The sequence below is a fragment of the Pseudophryne corroboree genome, chromosome 2, assembly GCF_028390025.1.
Source record: "Pseudophryne corroboree isolate aPseCor3 chromosome 2, aPseCor3.hap2, whole genome shotgun sequence".
NCBI lineage: Eukaryota > Metazoa > Chordata > Amphibia > Anura > Myobatrachidae > Pseudophryne > Pseudophryne corroboree.
The window spans coordinates 339,950,142-339,967,840 of NC_086445.1; the positions used below are offsets into that span (position 1 = coordinate 339,950,142).

General features: G+C 44.1%; 1 long non-coding RNA gene across 1 annotated transcript in view; it reads right to left on the minus strand.

Moving 5' to 3' along the window:
• The window catches only part of LOC135050788 (uncharacterized), a 54,982-nt gene extending 37,926 nt beyond the window's left edge, over positions 1 to 17,056 (minus strand). Inside the window, exon 1 of the long non-coding RNA XR_010241819.1 lies at positions 16,792 to 17,056. This is a non-coding gene — a long non-coding RNA (uncharacterized LOC135050788). The remainder of the gene's footprint in view (positions 1 to 16,791) is intronic.
• Positions 17,057 to 17,699: the final 643 nt, after the last annotated feature.

Consider the following 17,699-nt stretch of genomic DNA (forward strand, 5'->3'; position numbering starts at 1 on the left):
ATAGCGTTTGCACGGCTGCTAAAACTAGCTAGCGAGCGATCAACTCGGAATGACCCCCATAGCCTCCAAAAACTTGCCCCTCTAGGAGACTGTAAACTCAAAGAAAAATAAACAGGAGTATGATTTGAAATTCCGTAAGGCAAATAATCAATAGCTGACACAGAGGGAAGCAATTGACGGGAGAGTAGGGCCATATCTATGCGCGAAAATACACCATGTGCACTGTAAAAACAGGAAAAACAACTTACAGAAGGGAAACGCAGGCGCCAAACATCTACCAAACCCAATTCCTCAATCAATCTCGCAAAGGCTGTTCCGTTCCCTCGGCACATGCAGGGGAGCAGGTCGCCCCCTGTCTAAGGATTCATTCATAACAGCATTAAAATCACCAACACAGATGACCGACGTAGAAGGAAAATCCTGCATAAACATGCAAGCCTTAGTTATAATAGTGTGCTGATATGGAGGGGGGATATATATGGCAAACAAGACAAAGGGGGTATTATGCAGAGTACCTGCCAAGAAAACATAACAGCCTAGCCGATCAATGTGAACTCTCTGGCATACAAATCCCATGTTTTTATGTATTAATATGGAAACCACTCTGGAGTTAGTGTTGGAAGATCCAGCCCACCCAGGGTTTTTACAGCATACAAGATAGGGCCAGTGTACATTGATTTTCACTGCACCCTAGAATTATTACAGCATATAAGACAGGGCCAGTGTACATTTATTTTACTGCACCCTAGAATTATTACAGCATACAAGACAGGCCCAGTGTACATTTATATTACTGCACCACTGAATTTTTACAGCATACAGGGCCAGTGTAATGTTATTTTAATAGCAGCACCCCTATATTTTACAGCATACAGGAGCAGTGTGTTTTTAATTTTTAACAACTGCACCCATGAATTTTTACAGCATAGGGCCAGTGTAATGTTATTCTAACAGCAGCTCCCCTATATTTTACAGCATACAGGAGCAGTATGCTTTTAACTTTTAACAACTGCACCCCTGAATTTTTACAACATGCAGGGCCAGTGTAATGTTATTGTAACAGACGCACCCTTATATTTTGCAGCATACAGGAGCAGTGTGCTTTTCATTTTTAACAACAGCACCCCTGAATTTTTACAACATACAGGACCAGTGTAATGTTATTTTAACAGCAGCACCCCTATATTTTAAAGCATACAGGAGCAGTGTGCCTTAAATTTTTAACAGCTGCACCCCTGAATTTTTATAGCATACAGGGCCAGTGTAATGTTATTTTAACAGCAGCACCCCTATACAGCATACAGGAGCAGTGTGCTTTTAATTTTTAACAACTGCACCCCTAAATTTTTACAACATACAGGGACAGCAGCACCCCTATATTTTACAACATACAGGAGGAGGACAGTGCCCCTGCACCCTGTACAACACAGTGACAGCCAGGACAGCAACACCCATGTACAGCTGCAGCACCCGGCCATAACAGCATATGAAACACTAGTGACAGCCAGGACAGCACTCCCAACACAGAAAAGGTACACCACAATGACTGCAGCAGCACCCCTACAGAGCACACACTAACCCCACCCAATGCCACCACCCACAGAGAGAGACAGAGGTCTGTCTGTCTCCCTCACGCTCCAAGTCTGGAGTGAAAATGGTGGTGACACACGGCTGTTTATATGGAATCCAAAACCCATGAAAATCTGACAGCGGGATGACAACGTTTTGCCTTGTTCTGGTTTCCGAGTCTGGCGGGAAGTCTTGAGCCAGACTCAGATCCAGGCTCAGAACGGAATGTTCGGAGGGGTTCAGTGCTCTGGGAACCGAACCCGCTCATCTCTACTTCACATATTTTCTTTCTCTTCACTTTTACATTCTCCTGACCCCTGGCCAACATTGCTGTGTGACCATATCTTACAGCCCACCAAGAACCTTTGCAATGTGGTGGACAGTTATGCAATAGATAAAACATATCCTTGTCTATTAATGCCTATTTCCTTATAGATTGTAAGTTTGCGAGCAGGTCCTTCCTACCTCTATGACTTTGTTATTACCCAGATTTTTTTTTATAACTGTTGTTTCCAATTGTAAAGGGCAATGGAATTTGCTCTGCTATATAAGAAACTGTTATTAATTAGTAATAGCAAGCCCCATAGCAACCTATAGTGGCTGATTTGCAGTCAGAAATGCAGTTCCTCCATCTTAAACCCAAGCGTAACTTAATATTTGCAGGTTTTCGGAGGGATACTGCAAATTTTAGTTGATAAGTAGGCCCCTTAGTACTAGAGATTTTGGTTTTGGATTTTTAATGAATCTGTATTAACTTTGTGTTTGTATTAACTTTGTGTTTTGGTTTTGCCAAAATTGTCCTCACGTGTTTTGATTTTAGTTTTGGATCTGTATTTTTTTCCGAAAAAAAACTATAAAAACAGCTAAAATCACATAATTTGGACCTTTTATTGTTCCTACAATATTAACCTCAGTAACCTTAATTTCCAGCCATTTCCCATCATTACCAGTGAATTTGACCACCACACAGATCACAATATTGTTTACCAACATAGGACAAAGGCTTGCTTGCTAAACTAAGCAACAAAGCATCTGCACAAATACATGACAGTTATTTCTATTTAAAAATGTTTTGCAAATTAGTAGAGATGAGTGGATTCGGTTCGTCGAGATCCGAACCCCCCGAACTTCACGTGGTTTACACAGGTCCGAGGCAGCCTCGGTTCTTCCCGCCTTGCTCGGTTAACCCGAACGAGGCAAAACGTCATCATCCCACTGTCGGATTCTCGCGATCTTCGGATTCCATATAAAGAACCGTGCGTCGCCGCCATTTTCACTCGTGCATTGTAGATTGAGCGGAGAGGACGTGGCTATGTCCTCTGCCTGAAAAGTTCAATATCTGTGCTCAGTGTCAGTGCTGCATTGTGGTGACCACCAGTATATAGAACTACAGTACAGTAGTCCATTGCTGTATCTTGCTGCTCCGTGTCACTTCTAGTATCCTGAACAGTGCTCAGTGTCACTGGTCAGTGTCAGTGCTGCATTGTGGTGACCAGTATATAGTAGTACAGTACAGTAGCCCATTGCGGTATCTTGCTGCTCCGTGTCAGTTCTAGTATCCTGAACAGTGCTCAGTATCACTGGTCAGTGTCAGTGCTGCATTGTTGTGAACAGTATATAGTAGTACAGTACAGTAGTCCAGTGCTGTTCTCGCTGCCCAGTGTCAGTTCTAGTATCCTGAACAGTGCTCAATATCTGTGCTCAGTGTCAGTGCTGCATTGTGGTGACCAGTATATAGTAGTACAGTACAGTAGTCCAGTGCTGTTCTCGCTGCCCAGTGTCAGTTCTAGTATCCTCATCAGTGCCCAGTATCACTGGTCAGTGTCAGTGCTGCATTGTGGTGACCAGTATATAGTAGTACAGTACAGTAGTCCAGTGCTGTTCCTGCTGCCCAGTGTCAGTTCTAGTATCCTGAACAGTGCTCAATATCTGTGCTCAGTGTCAGTGCTGCATTGTGGTGACCAGTATATAGTAGTACAGTACAGTAGTCCAGTGCTGTTCTCGCTGCCCAGTGTCAGTTCTAGTATCCTCATCAGTGCTCAGTATCACTGGTCAGTGTCAGTGCTGCATTGTGGTGACCATTATATAGTAGTACAGTACAGTAGTCCAATGCTGTATCTTGCTGCTCCGTGTCACTGGTCAGTGTCAGTGCTGCATTGTTGTGACAATTATATAGTAGTACAGTAAAGTAGTCCAGTGCTGTTCTCGCAGCCCAGTGTCAGTTCTAGTATCCTGAACAGTGCTCAATATCTGTGCTCAGTGTCAGTGCTGCATTGTGGTGACCAGTATATAGTAGTACAGTACAGTAGTCCAGTGCTGTTCCTGCTGCCCAGTGTCAGTTCTAGTATCCTGAACAGTGCTCAATATCTGTGCTCAGTGTCAGTGCTGCATTGTGGTGACCAGTATATAGTAGTACAGTACAGTAGTCCAGTGCTGTTCTCGCTGCCCAGTGTCAGTTCTAGTATCCTCATCAGTGCTCAGTATCACTGGTCAGTGTCAGTGCTGCATTGTGGTGACCATTATATAGTAGTACAGTACAGTAGTCCAATGCTGTATCTTGCTGCCCCGTGTCACTGGTCAGTGTCAGTGCTGCATTGTTGTGACAAGTATATAGTAGTACAGTACAGTAGTCCAGTGCTGTTCTCGCTGCCCAGTGTCAGTTCTAGTATCCTGAACAGTGCTCAATATCTGTGCTCAGTGTCAGTGCTGCATTGTGGTGACCAGTATATAGTAGTACAGTACAGTAGTCCAGTGCTGTTCTCGCTGCCCAGTGTCAGTTCTAGTATCCTCATCAGTGCTCAGTATCACTGGTCAGTGTCAGTGCTGCATTGTGGTGACCAGTATATAGTAGTACAGTACAGTAGTCCAGTGCTGTTCTCGCTGGCCAGTGCCAGTTCTAGTATCCTCATCAGTGCTCAGTATCACTGGTCAGTGTCAGTGCTGCTTTGTGGTGACCAGTATATAGTAGTACAGTACAGTAGCCCATTGCTGTATCTTGCTGCTCCGTGTCACTTCTAGTATCCTGAACAGTGCTCAGTGTCACTGGTCAGTGTCATGTCAGAACAAAATATTTTGGAGGTTGTGGAGATGTCTTCCTCAGAGGAGTCTGTACCAGGTACTCAGGATTGCCTTGAGTGGTTTCATTCCATTAGGATGGAGACAGAATGGCTGGATAGCCTAGGAAATAAGACTCTTTAGAGTTCATTAGGGCATACTCTATTAAGTTGCTGGAAAAAAGCTACGAAGAATGCTCTAGATATGGATCAGTCCATTTCATCTAGGACCCCCTCAGCTCCTGATACACAGGGCTTGCAGGCCAACGCGGACATTGATGCCAACACAGGGATCGACACAGAAGTTAGAGGGGGGCACTATGATAAATTGGAATATAAAATTCAGCAATTTATCAATGCCATTAGGGATGTGTTAGAAATACCTATACAAATAGAGGTAAATTCTTGTATGCTAACTGCAAAATCATTAGTGACATTCCCGGTTTCGGAAGAGTTGAATACCCTATTTGAAAGATCCTGGTTAAACCCAGAAGTGGTTTTTCACATCCCCAATAAAGTACTTAAGACATATCCCTTTCCTGAGGAGGCTAGAAGGAGATGGGAGATTCCTCCCATAATGGACATTTCGGTGTCCTGGCCATCAGGGGTAATTACATTATCTGTACCAGGCTCTGCCTCGTTAACGGAGCCGACTGACCGCAGGATAGAGACAACTCTAAAATCCATTTACACGGCTACTGGAGCCGCCCTTAGGCCCACTATTGCATGCACTTGGGTAGCTAGGGCTATGTTAAAATGGTCAGACAATTTAATAGAAGACCTTCATACAATCCATAGGGATGATGTTGTCTTGATTCTAGGTCACATAAAGGATTCGGCTAAATTCATGGTGAAAACCATGAGGGACATTGGGCTGATGAATTCTAGAGCATCCTCCATGGCAGTAGCGGCTCGCAGAGGTCTCTGGATCCGCCAATGGAACGCAGATGCCGAATCCAAGAGGTACCTCCCCTTCGCAGGTGAGACACCGCTTGGGGACACTCTGAATACAAATCCTTCCGCAGCACCACCTGTGAGAAGACATAACTCTGCTTCTCTGATGCAGTCCCCTTGGGCTGCCAAATCGAGAAAATTCGGGAGGGCCTACTTCTGCACGAGGCTAGGCCATAGAAAGAGCAGAAAGTCTGCACCCTCTACAGGTGCACGGGTTCAGAGGTTGGATTCTAATCCGTTAGCGTCCTTAGCGTGACGCGGAAGGACTCCCATGTGGGGGTCCACTGGGTGGGGGGGACCTCATCTACATCACTACAGGGGAGCCTTAGTGATTATTATTATATCCCGGGTAATAAAAATTATTACCCAGGGTTAGAAACTGGATTCAGGAGTTTCCCCCTGGCTGTTTGTTTAATCAGCCCTGCCAATAGTTAGGACAGTGGGTTTGTCCCTGTCATATAAAAAAAAGTTTTCTTTAAAGTGCCATCATGTCTGACACTTCCGTATATGTTCAGTGGTACTGCCATTTGATATAATTCCCAACATTACTGCCATTTAATTCCAGTGATTTTGTCATTTTCTTCCAGTGATTTGGACCAATAATACCGTTGATTAGAATGAATAATTCCTGTGATACTGGCTTTTAATTCCAGAGATTTTGTCATTTTCTTCCAGTGATTTGGACCAGTAAATAATACCATTGATTAGAATGAATAATTCCTGTGATACTGGCTTTTAATTCCAGTGATTTTGTAATTTTCTTCCAGTGATTTGGACCAATAATAGCATTGATTAGAAAGAATAATTCCTGTGATATTAGCTTTTAATTCTAGTGATTTTGTAATTTTCTTCCAGTGATTTGGACCAATAAATAATACCATTGATTAGAACGAATAATTCCTGTGATATTGAGCTGTTTGTGTCGCTTATCTTAGCCATCCAGCGACCGCCATCCAGCAACCTTGGTGCACCTCTTTTTTTCTTTGCATCATGTGCTGTTTGGGGACTATTTTTTTAAGTGCCATCCTGTCTGACACTGCAGTGCCACTCCTAGATGGGCCAGGTGTTTGTGCCGCCCATTTGGGTCGCTTAGCTTAGTCATCCAGCAACCTTGGTGCAAATTTTAGGACTAAAAATAATATTGTTAGGTGTGAGGTGTTCAGAATAGACTGGAAATGAGTGGAAATTATGGTTATTGAGGTTAATAATACTATAGGATCAAAATTACCCCCAAATTCTATGAATTAAGCTGTTTTTGAGGGTTCTTTTAAAAAAACACCCGAATCCAAAATGCACCCGAATCCGACAAAAAATCATAAGGGAGGTTTTGCTAAAATGCATCCGAATCCAAAACACGACCGCGGAACCGAATCCAAAACCAAAACACAAAACCCGAAAAATGTCCGGTGCACATCTCTACAAATTAGTAATGTATTTGCAATAACCTTTTAAACCAATTTGCAAGTACTTTCAATAGAAAATAATACAACATAGAATTTTACTGCTTTCTCTGCTGGGGGTCTCACGTTCTCACTCACACCCTGACCTGGGGGTCGCCACGGTGGTTGTGTTGGGCTCCTACTACCCTCTAGCTACTCAAACCAACTCATACCACTAGAACCATCCCTTACATTCTCTACATTTGAGGCCCATGCTATATGCCTCTTCCAACCTGTTCATCTTCAAGTAGCTGTCATTTACCACCCCCTAGCATGCCCTCCAAATTCCTTCACAACTTTACTTCTTGGTTTCCTCACTTCTTCTCTTCTCACATTCCCTCCATTATCCTAGGTGAATTCAACATCCCTATCGATAACCCCACAAAATTACCTGCCTCTAAACTCCTTAACCTCACCTTTTCTCTTGGTCTCTCCCAGTGGACATCCTCCCCATCCCATGTGAGTGGGAGCTCACTGGATCTGGTCTTCACCCACCACTGTGATCTTTCTGATATCTCCAACTCCCCTTTTCCCCTCTCTGACCATCACCTGCTCACTTTTAACATATCTTTATCTGCTTCTCCATCTCTACCACCTAAGACTACCATCACAAAGTGTGACATTGAGGCTATTGATACCACTTCCCTATTCTCCATGTTTGACTCACTCCTCTCTCCTATTCTGTCTCTTTCCTGCCCAGAACAAGCTACTTCCCTATACAATGCATCCCTTACCTCTGCTCTTGACGCTGTCGCCCCACCAACCACTATTCACCCTTGCATTTTAACACCTCAACCCTGGCACACCAAATGCACCAGAAATCTGCAAAAATGTTCACGTACCACTAGATGACAGTGGAGGAAATCACGCTCTAAGTCCGACTTCCTCCACTACAAATTTATGCTCACTTACCACAATTTAATTTTCCATTGATGGCACAATGTCAGGCCCGGGTGTTTTTGTGAATCCGTTAACCCGGAACCAACCACAGGTGTAGGTGCTGGGCTATGAAGAAAGCAGGGAGGACGAAGAAAGTTCCGATTCATATATTTATTCAAAATAATAATTCAGTAAAGGGTTAACTGACAAGTTGGTAATCATCATATTATACTGAAGTATTGCAGGAATAATATGCAAGAGAAAACTCAAAAATAAATAAAAGAAATGTTCATGGAAACATATGCAAAACAAGCTGATGAATAAATGTTGGATTGTCCAAATATAAACAAGCTTTGATGCAGAACTGCAGAATGTGATTAACTGGATAATGCAGACATGAAGAGATAACTGTAAGGATTTGCAATGGAGTTTTGAGAGTTAACTGAGAGACTGTGAAGAATTATCCTTGTTATGACAACATAGCAAATATACTGAATTGGGTTACTTGCGGGTTCCGGAGATCACTGTGAAACTGTAGTAGAAGACAAGGTGATGAATGGGTTAAATGCAGAGTTGAACAAACGAACAGCTGAGAGAAATGAGATCCTGCAGACTTTGTAGGATAGGCAGACTGACAAGGTAACCTCATGCAGGACACTGGGAATCCAAGTATTTCCAATAGGTGTGCAATTGACTGATAGCACAATGGAGAGCCGGTAGATCTTTGGCAGTGAAGGCTGCAAACGGACCTCTGGGAACGGAGGCGATATCTGGACCACGGGAATCACACAGGAATGCACGGAGAGAGTTCAGAGCTAGAGCACAGCTTTGATACAACAAAGCACTGGCCCAGAGTAACATAATCCCAGCCTACTTAAAGGCAGCACAAGCACGGGATTGGCTTACACCTGCCCACAGGTGTTTTCACAAGTGCTCTGTATTAGTTATTTGGTCTCCAACATGGCCACCTCCTATACAGCAGACACACTGCAGTGCCTTAGGTCATTTGGTCCCCGCACTCACAGTTCCCAGACTCTGCATTACCTGTGCCATTGATCATGCCGTGTCCCCACACGGGCGCACAGCACCGCAAGCAACCGCACTGGCAATGGATGAACCCCAGAACCCGCAGAGGTGAGAGACCGGTTCGTGACAGTACCCCCTCTTCTACGGGTGGTCTCCGAACACCTTTGAACCTTGTCAGGATTTTTGGAGAAGTATTTCTGTACCAGTCTTGGAGCATGAACATCTTCAGAGAAAACCCAGGATCTCTCCTCCGGGCCGTAACCCTTCCAGTCGACCAGAAACTGTAAACGTCCATATCGGGAACGTGAGTCCACAATCTCTTTAACTTCAAATTCCTCATTCTGCAAAGAGTGAACTTTAGGAGATTTGGACTGGGTAGTACGGAACTTATTGAGAATCAAAGGCTTCAGTAAAGATGTATGAAAGGCGTTAGGAATTCTCAAAGACGGAGGCAGCTTGACTTTGTATGAAACAGGGTTGAGTACCTTTACAATGGGAAATGGACCAATAAACCTGGGAGCAAATTTCTTAGAAGGAACTTTGAACTTGAGATTGCGCGTAGAAATCCAAACTTGGTCTCCCACTTAGTAATTCGGTACAGCTTTACGTTTTCTATCTGCAAAAGATTTATAACGAGTGGAAGTTTTGACCAAGGACTTACGTACACAACTCCAGATGCTAGATAGACGTTGAAGCTCTTGATCTGCTGCTGGAACCTCTAGGGCTGGCAAAGGATGAAACTCTGGTGGAGAACTTCTTGGACTCTTATGTTGGGCACATTTAGGACATGCTGCTATAAACTCTTGGACATCGGCTTTGAGACGTGGCCACCAATAAGACTGTTGAATAAATTCGAGAGTCTTTAGAACCCCATGATGACCCATGAAGGAAGAGGAGTGAGCCCAGGTAAGCAGCCGTTTTCGGAGACTTGTGGCAACAAAGGTCTTGCCAGGCGGAGGAACTGGAGAGGTTCGAGTCATTAAAAAGGACGTAGGATTCACAATGGCTTGATTCGTGGTAGCATCATTTAATTCAGAAGAAGCAAAGGACCGGGAAAGGGCATCTGCCTTTTTGTTCTGAGACCCTGGACGATAGGTGAGTTTGAAATCAAATCGTGAGAAGAAAAGTGCCCATCGAGCTTGTCGTGGATTCAAACACTGAGCTGACTGCAGATATAGAAGATTCTTATGATCAGTATAAACTGTAATGCGATGTTGAGCTCCTTCTAGAAGGTATCTCCACTCCTCAAATGCCAACTTGATGGCAAGTAACTCTTGGTCACCGATTGCATAATTACGTTCTGCCGGGAGGAACTTACGGGAGAAATATCCGCAGGGATGGACCTTTTTATCTTCAAAGACTTGTGACAACACAGCTCCTACTGCTTCTGTAGATGCATGCACCTCTAATAGAAAGGGACGATTCAACTCAGGCTGTCGAAGAATGGGGGCTGACACAAAGGCTTGCTTTAAATCAGAGAAGGCTTTGATTGCTTCAGAAGACCAGTTCGTAGGGTTTGCTCCCTTGCGAGTTAGGGCTGTGATAGGAGCAGCTAACGTAGAATAATTCTTAATGAATCTCCTATAGAAATTAGCAAAGCCAAGAAATCGCTGAATCCCCTTGAGAGTTGTAGGAGTGGACCAATCCCGGATAGCTCGCGTCTCTGGGATGGATAGCGGATGAATTTGTCCCCTAGGAGGGGTCTTGCCCGGAACCAGGACGACTGGGCAGTCCCATTCACTATGAGGAGGTAGAGAGTCTGCTGCTTGCTTACTGGAAACATCCGCAAGGGATTGATACACCGGAGGTAGATCGGAAAGGCTAATTGACCGAAGAGGTACAATTGCAGCTACACAGTCCTTGGTACAAGATTTACCCCATGAAAGGACTTCCATGGTTTGCCAATTGAGTTGAGGATTATGTTTCTGCAGCCAAGGTAAACCAAGTATCACATCTTGAGAGGCTTTGGGAATCACGTAGAAGGAGAGGTATTCGGAATGGAGCTCACCAACTTTCATCTTGAGACATACGGTTCGATGAGTAATTATACCATCTGGAATTCGACTTCCATCCACTGCTGTAACGGCAACTGCTGCTTCCAGAGGCATGGTTCGAACTTTAGACCGCATGACAAAGGCTGAGGAGATGAAGTTCTCGGCTGCCCCGGAATCTAGGAGAGCTGAAACTTTCACTGTAGAACTTGGAACTTCTAATTGAATAGACAAGGTCGGCTCTTTCCCAGAACGTGATTCTAGAGTAACTCCTAGCTTAACCTCTCTTGAATAAGCTAGGAGGCGAGAGTTTCCCGGTCGGAGTTTGCAGAATTTAACTAAATGTTCGGAGGACCCACAGTACATGCAGAGGTTACCCTGTCGACGACGAAGTCGTTCCTCCTCTGTGAGGCGAGAGCGCCCAATCTGCATAGGTTCTTCAGTCATTACTGGAGACTGTGATGAAGAATCTTGTCGAGGTCTAGGATGATCACGTGGACTGGATCGCTCTGCCCTGGATTTCTCTAAACATCGCTCCCTGTGACGTAGGTCAAATTTGTTACAGAGAGAAATCAATTCATCCAGTTTAATTGGCACATCCCGGATAGTTAAATCATCCTTGATTCTCTCTGAAAGTCCATTCCAAAACGCGGCGATCAGGGCCTCCTCATTCCAGTTTAACTCTGAAGACAACGTGCGAAACTGAATAATATATTGACTGACAGGACGTAAACCTTGACGTAGACGGAGAATCTCCAAGGATGCTGAGGTGGTCCTGCCTGGTTCGTCAAAGATTCTCCGGAAGGAAGATACGAACTCTTTGTAATTAGAGAGGATAGGATCACCTCTCTCCCATAATGGTGATGCCCACTCCAGAGCCTGACCGGAGAGGAGGGCAATAATATATGCAACTTTAGAACGAGCTGATGGGAAACTGGAGGACAACAGTTCGAACTGGATCTCGCATTGATTCAGGAATCCTCTGCAAAGTTTTGGGGTTCCGTCAAACTTACTCGGAGAGGGTAACTGCAAGCGGGACGTAGGTAGCGTCACAGGAGAAGCTGTAGTGGTAACTGGGACATCCAGGGTTGGACTCTGGACTTGGAACGTTTTAATAGCCGTATGAAGAGTCTCTAAACGGTCTGCCATAGTTTGCATAAACTGCACTATTTGTGTCTGTATAGACTCCTGGTTTTCCAGACGGGAAAGGATATTTGACGTAGCACCGCCTCCTGCGAATTGGTCACTTGACGGATCCATGTGGCCAGTGCTTACTGTCAGGCCCGGGTGTTTTTGTGAATCCGTTAACCCGGAACCAACCACAGGTGTAGGTGCTGGGCTATGAAGAAAGCAGGGAGGACGAAGAAAGTTCCGATTCATATATTTATTCAAAATAATAATTCAGTAAAGGGTTAACTGACAAGTTGGTAATCATCATATTATACTGAAGTATTGCAGGAATAATATGCAAGAGAAAACTCAAAAATAAATAAAAGAAATGTTCATGGAAACATATGCAAAACAAGCTGATGAATAAATGTTGGATTGTCCAAATATAAACAAGCTTTGATGCAGAACTGCAGAATGTGATTAACTGGATAATGCAGACATGAAGAGATAACTGTAAGGATTTGCAATGGAGTTTTGAGAGTTAACTGAGAGACTGTGAAGAATTATCCTTGTTATGACAACATAGCAAATATACTGAATTGGGTTACTTGCGGGTTCCGGAGATCACTGTGAAACTGTAGTAGAAGACAAGGTGATGAATGGGTTAAATGCAGAGTTGAACAAACGAACAGCTGAGAGAAATGAGATCCTGCAGACTTTGTAGGATAGGCAGACTGACAAGGTAACCTCATGCAGGACACTGGGAATCCAAGTATTTCCAATAGGTGTGCAATTGACTGATAGCACAATGGAGAGCCGGTAGATCTTTGGCAGTGAAGGCTGCAAACGGACCTCTGGGAACGGAGGCGATATCTGGACCACGGGAATCACACAGGAATGCACGGAGAGAGTTCAGAGCTAGAGCACAGCTTTGATACAACAAAGCACTGGCCCAGAGTAACATAATCCCAGCCTACTTAAAGGCAGCACAAGCACGGGATTGGCTTACACCTGCCCACAGGTGTTTTCACAAGTGCTCTGTATTAGTTATTTGGTCTCCAACATGGCCACCTCCTATACAGCAGACACACTGCAGTGCCTTAGGTCATTTGGTCCCCGCACTCACAGTTCCCAGACTCTGCATTACCTGTGCCATTGATCATGCCGTGTCCCCACACGGGCGCACAGCACCGCAAGCAACCGCACTGGCAATGGATGAACCCCAGAACCCGCAGAGGTGAGAGACCGGTTCGTGACACACAACTATCTCCTCTAGCCCCCAAGTACGATGTCTTGGAGTAATCCTTGACTCCTCCCTCTACTTCAAACCACACATTCAATACCTCTCACAAACCTGCCGTTTCCATCTCAAAAACATCTGCAGTATCAGACCCTTTCTCACCCAGGATGCTACTAAGACCCTCACCCACACACTGGTCATCTCCAGATTGGACTACTGCAATCTCCTCCTGTCTGGCCTCCTTCATAAATACCTCTCTCCACTCCAATCTATCCTCAATGCTGCTGCCCATCTCATCTTCCTCACCAAACGTACTATAGCCGCATCCCCTCTCTTGCAGGACCTTCACTGGCTACCCTACCCATTCAGAATCCAATTCAAGCTTCTCACACTCACCTACAAAGCCCTCACCCACTTTTCTCCCTCTTACATCTCTGACCTTATCTCTCTTTACATTCCCACCTGTTCTCTTCGCTCTGCTAATGCACGCCGTCTCTCCTTCCAACTAATTACCTCCTCCCACTCCTACCTACAAGATTTTGCACATGCTGCTCCCTATCTCTGGAATTCTCTACCTCTCTCCATCTGACTCTCCTCCTCTCTACAAAGCTTCAAACGGGCTCTCAAGACCCACATTTATTCACCAAACCCAGCCAACTCTCCTTCTTACCCTCTTGTTTATGCTCCCTGTCTACCCGTTCTTTGTCACCCCAGTCTGTTAACCCTTCACCTTTTAGATTGTAAGATGGGCACTTCGGATCCCTTGCGGTGCCATATAAATAAAGGATAATAATATTATCTATAATAATAATAATACTAAGAATCGTGTGGAATTTCATTGCTCAAAAGTAGTAGTAGTTAAGAAACAGCAAAGAAAGTACCTTATACCATGTGTAAAATAGCAACAAAAGATGTGGATGCCCCATACACAAGTGCATATGCCCCCAGAACATCCTCGGAGTCCTATCTGTATCTCCCTCCTTGTAACAATAGACGGGCAGTGGGGGGGGGGGATTATGGTAAATGCCCCCGGTGGTGTCTGTGAGATGAAGATACTGATATTGTCGTCAGTGCAGGGAGGTGTGGTCAGTGCAGGAGTGCCAGTGGTGTCCTCAGTGCAGGGGTGCCAGCGGTGTCTTCAGTGTGTGTTGCCAGTGCTGTCCTCAGATGTGTCGGCAGTGCAGGGGTACTGGCAGTGTCCTCAATGCAGAGGTGCCAGCGGTGTCCACAGTGCAGGGGTACCAGCGGTGTCCTCAGTGCGGAATGCCATTGGTGTCCTCAGTGCAGGGGTGCCAGTGGTGTCCTCAGTGCAGGGGTGCCAGCGGTGTCCTCAGTGCCTCAGTGCAGAGAACCAATCCTGCTCATCTCTATTTAATACTAAAACATTTAACATTTCATCCAAGTGTACTGATGGTTATTTAGAATTGCCTTAATAAAATATTTGAAATAGAAGTTCAGCCTGAAATCACCTGTTGAAATCTTGTGAATACATGTAAAAGATGTGCTGTGATGAACTGAACTTACTTTCAACATTACTATGGAAACAAATGGTGGACAGCTGTACTGTGATTACAGATTTTGAAAGGTAAGGTCAGCTGTCAATTTATCTGTGAAATAGTTTATCTGTTTTAACAGCAAAGTCTAACAGTTGATTTCAGACAGAAATTATGTAAGGTCATAATAATAATAATAATAATAATAATAATAATACTACGGTAAATGGTTATTCATGAAGGAACTGTCAGTGATCAAAGGACAATACTTCCCACCCAGAATCAACCATAGAATTCACAATTAGTAGTCATATAACCTACAGTATGAGACCATTAGCATAACTGGAGATGTTGTATTTTACTTACTGTAACAGTTTTGATGAAGATCAATTTTAAAAACGTGCAGTACAGCAGTTAAGGTAAACCTTAATCTAAAATGCATTTATTTGTATAAAATAGCACTTTGGAACATTTATAAATGTTCACAGTTAAATTGCACTGAAAACAAAAATTGCACTGAAAACAAAGTTCAGACTTCAGAAAATATATTGTTTAAAAATTTACTTTTTAAACAAAATGGTATTGTTTTTGAACAAATTACTCACAGAATAAAAACCTTAGAAATAAAAAATGTAACAATTTAACACAAAATTTTAATTCCTTTTTTGTAAATCAAAGTTTTGATGAAGATAACTTTTAAAAACATACAGAACAGCAGTTAAAGAAAACCTTAATTTAAAATGCAGTTCTTTATATGAATAAAAATGTATATGTAAAATACACAATTTAAATTGCACTGAAAACAAAAGAATTCAGAATAAAAATTTTAAATGTACTTTTTAAACACAATTGTATTGTTTTTTTAATAAAAATTATAAAAATATTAAATTACTGTTTTTTAAACCATTATTAGAATTGTCAATCAATTCAATAAAAAAGAGCAAATGGGCAATATCTTAAATCAGGCTTGGCCATCCTGTGGCTCTCCAGCTGTTGTAAAACGACAGATCCCAGGATGCTCTGCCACAGTTTTAGCATTCACTAAAAACAAATCTGTGGCAGGGCATGCTGGAACTAGTAGTTTCAGAACACCTGGAGAGCAACAGGTTGGTCGGCCTGACCAACTTTCCTAACTCATCCATCAAACTTAAAGTCACTGTGTACTAAGGTTGTGGTCACGAGGACCTTGCTTTGTATGCGCATCAGACTCCTCGATTGTTGGTATATGGAAGGATAAAGGGCCTAATTCAGACCTGATCATAGATGTGCTAAATTTAGCACATCTACGATCAGTTACACAGACATGCGGGGTGACGCCCAGCACAGGGCTTGTCCGCCCCGCATGTCAGGCCCTGCCCAGTCGCACAATTACAAAAGCATCGCACAGCGGCGATGCTTTTGTACTGGAAGAGTAGCTCCCTGCCAGAGCAGCTCCTGCGCACTGGCAGGAGCTACTGGCCGCTGTGAGGTTCGCAGCGGCTGCGTGTGACATCACGCAGCCGCCGCAGCCTGCTAGAGTTTGTTTGGAGGACTGCGCTTGCACTAGTAAGTTTGGATAGAGTAGCAGCTATGGAGATATAGGGATACCACTTTCCCTATAATTGGATATCTAAGACAAAAAGATGTACTCCCAGCGGTAACTCTAAAACTAAAGAGTATCATCAAAATTCATAAACAAATGTTTAAGGATAAAATATAAATGTATTTGATGTAAACAAATGCAAGTAATATCTGTATGACTATGTTTGTGCATTAGTCCTAATACCGGTATACAGTACATGGACAAATCACATAAAACAACACAAACACAACATTTAAAAAACAAGTAAAAAGGTGAAGGTAGAAATGCTTGTGCGTTTTACTCTACCTTCAGAAAAAAAACTTTTTCCTTGGTTATGGTGTATGTTTAGCTTGATTGCAGTATAGGCATACTTAAATTTGTGAGCTTGAGAGATAAAGTGCCTTGCGAACACAATTTGTAATGTATTTTCTGTTTAGGAATATATAGCAGGGTATAGTCTTTAAGCGGATACTCACTGAGCGATGGTCCCGCTGGCGGAGATGAATGCTGCAGTAATAGCGGAGGTCCGGCAGACCATAAGAACTGAGCTCCGGGGATCAGCGTATAGCATGTCCGGATCCGTTGCTCAGCAATTAACGCATTTGGCCTGTGGGTCAGGCTTCGTCAGGGTGCCAGATTGTTCCTATCTCCCATCTATTTATTCCTCCCTGGTGCCCTTCTTCCACGATCGGTATATGATGTCACTTCCGCCGCCCCTCCCCCTTTATTCTGTACTCAGCCTTGTATTTTGTATAAAGCAGAAACATAAGTTTTTTTAAAAAGGTTTTATATGAGCACCGTATTTATATGAAAGTCATCGTCCTCGGTAGATTCTCTGGGTTCTTCATCTGAGTTGCCCGTTTACGGTTTCTACTTCAGGTTCGTTAATGATGGCGGAGGTATGCGAGTACAGGACCAGTCTCAAGTATGGTGTTCAAGGCTCAGTCCTGATAGGTATGCTGGTCTCCCACACGCTGCAGGGTATCTCTCTCTCTTTCAGTGCAGGAGTTTCCTTACTGCATCATCTCTGGATTAGGTGCTGACGTCAGGGGTTTCCCTTGTTGCTTACACTGCTTCCTTTGCCTGTCATGCAGCTGCAGAGCTCTGTGACTGATTCTGCTGGGCGTGGCTGTCTCAGGCCCTTCTCCTAGGATGCCCCCACCTGTGGCTGCTATCGCCACGTGTCACTGCCTCCTCACGCCGCCACTTCTTGCATGCAGCCGGGCGCACTCCTCTCAGTTGGCCCCCTGCTTCACTCCGGGTCTGCCACAGCTCCCACTCCAGGCACACCGGTGACTGAGCCCTGACTCTGCACTCTCCTCTGATACACAGCAACCACACACTCCACAGCTGAAGTGTCCTGGCGGTCCGGGAATGCCTGCGT